Genomic DNA, 6,084 nt, shown 5'->3' with positions numbered 1-6,084 from the left:
TTTGCAACTTTAAGGAAGATTCAATTCCTATTGTTTGGAACCTGAGTCTATTAAGTTGTGGCAGATTATATTTGAAATATTGATTTTATATGATAGATGAGTCATTGTTCGCCCAATATAATGGTTCTAAATTACAATGAGCATTGTTTTTAATGGCATGATCCTTCTAACCGAGGAAGCTGAAATAACCATAATTTGTGGTTTTATGATTGATAAAATATTGTGAAAGGTTATATAAATAGGGCCAACCCTATTTCAAATTGATACGTGCATACACCATTCAAATGACTTTTTCCTTCGTGAGTGTCCTTGGATAGAACTTTGTTTTCTCATTAAAAAAATTATAAAGGGATTGATACATGCCTCCACAAAGAATAAAATAAATATATATTATTTTGAAAAGAGAGTATAACTATAGTGTAAACGAGCTTGGGTCTAGAAAGATAGTGGTGGCTTTTAACATAACTATAGAAGTGTTTTACAACTCAATTGTTATTAATATATAAATTTAATTGTTATTGTTATTAATATGTAAAAGTTATACCATTGTATTTATATAAATTAAATAATTCATAACAATGGATAGATATTAATTTGTAATATGATATTGGATTTATAATATATCAAACACTACAAAAATTTTAACATCATAAAAAAAACAATTAAATTATGACTTTAATTTAAACTATTTTTATTATTAATAATTATAATAAAATTTAATTTATATTTAAACATACATATATTTTAAAAACCATAAAATATGTAACAACTTAATCATCAAAATTCAACCCTACTTTATCATGGTGATTCTTGACTAGTAAATATGTTTTGTTCCAGTACCATGACTTATCAATAACACATGTCCAAAAAACCATAACTCATTTCATATGACACTTGTTCATATAACATTTTTTTATTAATCAATTTAATTAAAAAGGTAAAAGGAGTATAACTACTTTTAAGATAAATATCAAATTTTAATCTATCTAGTACTAAGAAAAGAGCTATCACTAATCTATTTTATAAGATGAGTGGTCACTGTTACAAAGATGGAGTCATTGAATGTTGAATTGCAAGCTATATAAAAGCTTATGTTAAATTTTTATCCAAGTCCATTCAATTTGTAATGGGAAGTCACAAATGTCTCGTATGGTTATTTATTTGTTTTAACATTCCTTAGTTTAAACTATAAATTATAGATGGTTATTTGATCTATCAGTCATGCAATCACATAGAGGTCGGTTATAAGCCTAAAATCACATTGATTGTTGCACAAAAGAATCATCACACAAAGCTATTTCGAAGTGGTGGTTCGGGCAATGTGCAACTAGGAAAGTATTCTTTATAAATTTTATCATTTGGATAAGTACAACTCTATTAGAATCAACCATCATATAGGTATCTAAACCATTAGTGTGAATCATTATTTAGTGGCAATCTTTCCTTTTATGTTATGTGCATAGATTATGTATATAACTTTTGTGCTCTATGTTAAGAGCCTTGTAGAGACCAAACATCCCCTGTAGAGAACTTCAACTTAACTTAACAGTGGAATTATGAGAAATTATTGAATAGACATTTCTATGTGCAAATTGAGCAAGGTATGGGGAATGTGGTGATTGGGAACAAGTGTAGATAGAAGTAGTCCATAACATTTAACAATTTGGTTCAAAATCATATATTTTTATTAAGATCATATACTTTAATTTCTTTGTCATGGGGGTAAGCTTTAAAATGTGCATATGGATGAAATAAGAGCCCACAAACTATTTAACAACATAATGGAATGGAATAGGATGATCCCATTATCATGAAAGAGAATTCTAATTGAAGATTCATAAATATATTTGGATCCTCTGTAGTTTCGGTACATCCACAAGGGAATGTTTGACAAGAGAGGAACTAGAAGAAGGTATAAAAAGGGTAGTTACAGGGAAAGCAAAGGATATCAAATGCCTCCAAGTAGAATACCTCAAATTGGGGCAAGAATATATCAACCGCGCTTATCAAAAATACTCAATGAAATGATGTGGGAAGGCCTTTCAAGTTCTAGCATACTGGACAACAAGTCTTATTATATCAATATTCAAAGGAAGGGAGAAGAAGAACCTAGGGAACTACATAACAATAATGATCAACTTGGTGTTTGTGAAACTAATGGAAGGAATGATAGGAAGGAAACTTGGTAAAGAGGTAAAAGATGAAGGGAAAAGGGCCTGAAGACAAGCCAACTTCTGGCCCAAGAACTCTATTGTTGATCACTACATCAACTTAATACACATGATGAAGAGAATTTGACACTGGAGATGAATAATCTTAGTGCTACTTCATGGACATAGGATTCAACATATCATAGGAGAAATCAATAGGAGAGAAAGTGCTTTCCCACATATTACATGATGTTGGGTCTTGAAAATGTCATTCATTTCCATTACACTTTCACTATTATGTCCATTATATCACCTCAATTTCACCTCCATTTCACTACTATGTCACCACATTCATCCCACTTTCATTATCATTGGGCCACATTTATGTTTTTCCAAACTTTATTAATTCTAAGCCTTTTTAAGTGAATTTGGGGTTAAAAATTAGAAAATAATGTGCATATTCTTATACCTAACAAGTGGGTTGAGATTGTTGACATGTGTAGGTTAAAAGGAGGCTTGTAGAGGACCTTTATGTGGCACCCTATGGCCAAATTAGAATTTGAATGGAGATAATCATGAGATCATGAGGATATGTGTCACATCTCTTAATTATATTGAAACGCTGAGAAGACATGTGTTTTATCAGTTCCTATTTTGATTAGGACTCTAAAGGTAGAGGGAGAGATTCATGGACTCTCATTAATGATATGGCTTCTCATCTTTTTGTATAAATAGGAGATCTCTCTCCTTCATTTGTTAGCTTAGCTTGGCTTTTTAGTTCTTTAGGTTAGAGTTTAGAATTGGTAGCTTGAAGCTTGTAGTTCTTATTTGATGGCTTTGGAAAGCTTTAGAGAGCTTTGTTGTACTTTGTAATTTTGAAGAATTTGAATAAAGCTTTGTTGTTCTCAACATGGAAGAAGAAGTGAAGTAGATGTCATGGAGCACATTAGAATGTAAGGTAGAGTATATTTTGCTTTGTAGTTTTGCTTTGATTTCATTCAAGCATGTCATTTTATTGCTTTCAAGTTTGATAGTTTAGATTTTCCATTCATGCAATTTTAATTCATGCAAGTGTGTTCAACTGGTTGATTGTAGATTAGTTTTTCTTTACATGTTCTTGTATTTTATTATTAGTTTTTGCTCAAGCTTTTTAATGTAGTTTTTGTATCAAGTGGTGATCTAAGACTTGCTTCCTCTGCTGAACTTTAGTTTTTAATTCCAGTTGTTATGCTTTTATTTTAGTGAAATTTGTTTACTGCTTTTAGATAGTTTAGATATCAATTTCTTCATGCTACATGACGTTATCTCTGGTGCCTTTAGCTTAACCCCGTTTTAGAAGTTAATTGGCAAGCTATCAGATTGTAGGTGAAGTAATTTGATTTTGCTTTCATTAATTTGCAAGTAGATAGTTTAGATATCAGTTCTTTATGCTACATGACGTTATCTCCGGTGCCTTTAGCTTAACCCCGTTTTAGAAGTTAATTGGCGAGCTATCGGATTGTAGGTGAAGTAATTTGATTTTTCTTTCATTAGTTTGCAAGTAGACAGTTTAGATATCAGTTCTTTATGCTACATGACGTTCTCTCAGGTGCCTTTAGTTTAACCCCGTTTTAGAAGTTAATTGGCGAGCTATCGGATTGTAGGTGAATTAATTTGATTTTTCTTTCATTAGATTGCAAGTAGAATAGTTTAAATTTCATCCTTTCATGCCATATGATGTTATTTCCGATGTCTTTAGCTTAACCCCGTTTTAGAAGTTAATTAACGAAATATTGGAATTATGGATGAAATTGGTGACTAGTTTCCAGCTTCTTTATTTTTGGTTTTGAGTGCAATAGTTTAGATTTTATTTCTGTAATTAGATCAACAGCAGAGACAGTAATCTCATTTTCAGTACTTCATCTTTAGCTTGATTTATGTAGGTGCATGTTTACACTTTTGTTCAAATTCTGATTTTATAGATAACATTTTTTGAGATCTTTGAAGTGCTAAGTTTGGAAATTATCATAAGAAGCATAAACCTTGTCTTCAACTATACATCCACACTTGATCTTTAAAAACATTCTTAAAACTTTAAACTAGGATTTCCATTACACTAGAATACTTTAGGAGACCAACAAAAACAAAACCCCAAAGCAACATAAACTATAAAACAACGAATTAATAAAAAGGGTTAACTAAGCACATATGGTGCACCACACTTCATTAGTTTACGATATCCAGATTGATAATTTATGTAAAGCAATTTAAGACGTTAAATTGACTAGACATTTTGGCACCGATGTCGAGGAAATGTAATTAGGAGACCTTATTTCTTACATCTAAAAACATTAATAATCTCTTGAGTATGCTCTCCTCCTGCACTTTGTGTGATCTGGAGGATCAGAAAAATGATTTTTATGTAGAAAAAAAAGGGGAGAAAATAAACTTCATTATTTCAATTGATTCAATATAAAAAAACAATAATAAATAAATTAAAAAAAATTAAAAAAAAATGAAATCCAACTGCTTTGATAGGTTCAGTGGTCCAAGATTGACTGGTTATGGTTTGTAGTGACCCTCAAAACACTGTGTCCTATTTTAATAAGATTTTGCAACTTAGCTACGGAATGGAGCCTGATTCCGCAGCTAATTCCAAGGTTTAGAATGTTACATGCATCCAATGAAGAAACCGACCACATGGACATCTCTGAAATCATCCTAACATGGATCCTATCCTACGCACCCAACCCAGATTGATAAAAAAATCAGCTTAAGACTTCAGTCAAAGTCCTGCTTTTAGTATATTTTACTTGAAGTCTTTACTGCTTGAAATTGAAAATCATTAAATCATTCTTATAAAATTTCACAATTTCAAAAAAAAAAAAAAAAAAGAAAGAAAGAAAGAAAAGAAAAGAAACAATCAATGGCTATATTCAATCCTAGTTTCCACTGTGGCCTTAATAAGAAATCTGCATTCCTGTTCAAGCTTTGGCCTTAAAACGAACTTGTAAAAACATTTAAAAAAAAAAAAAACTGCAATAACCTCCTTTAGTTGTTTGTCTGACTCTTGTAATCAACAGCAACATGCCAATACTAGTGAAAATCTTCAACACTCATTAAAAAATAAGTGATTCTGTATAAAAATGTCGAGGATGGATCCTTTATTAATCATATGGGTATGAATCTGTCTACCCTCTGCAAATTTTCTTGCATCGATGCAGAACTGCAAGAGACAGGAAATTGCTAGTTTATGGGAATCCATCCAAAACTTGGTCCAATCGTCCCTCCTTGCATAGTTCAGTGATGTCCACACCATAAGATTCATTTTCATTTTCTGTCACGAGGCAAGCAACGTTGCACATGGCAAACCCAAACATATGTGTTTTGAAGTACGATTTCTTTAGTATGTTGCTAGGATAAAATAAAACTTTGAGATCTGAGGTTTAGATCACTGTTCATTTGCTTTCTCTGTGCTGAAAATTGAAAATAAAACCAAAAAGACGAATGCAACAATTCATAAAAGTGTAGAACAGTAAAAACGTTAATCCACAAAAACGCAAAAAAAAAATGTCAAACTTCAATTGCACGATATGGCCAAACAGAGACAAATTTGGGAAAAATAAAACATGGGTTTTTCGGAAATAGGGTCAATTAGATAACCCAAAAATCATTTTAAGCAATTTGAAGCGGTTTGGGAGATATCCTCGATTCTTTGGAGCCCATTTTTACAGGCCGCGAGAGGAAAAAACAGAATTTGAATTAATTAACTAGCAGTTGATTTAATTCGGTTTCTTCCGATTTGAAATCAATGGCGTGCTGATAATTAACAGTTTGTTGATTATACATCTCCCGCCTCTTACCACCTATCTGTAACTCATTAACACCTGCTCTGCCACTTCCCGTTTAACAGCAAGATGGTTGAATACGACACTGTTTGAACGGATACTTAAAT

The sequence above is a fragment of the Pinus tabuliformis genome, chromosome 7 (assembly GCF_031772625.1).
Source record: "Pinus tabuliformis cultivar Carrire ecotype Pingquan chromosome 7, CPIR1, whole genome shotgun sequence".
NCBI classification, from domain to species: Eukaryota; Viridiplantae; Streptophyta; class Pinopsida; order Pinales; family Pinaceae; genus Pinus; species Pinus tabuliformis.
Note: the sequence above shows the minus strand (reverse complement) of the source record.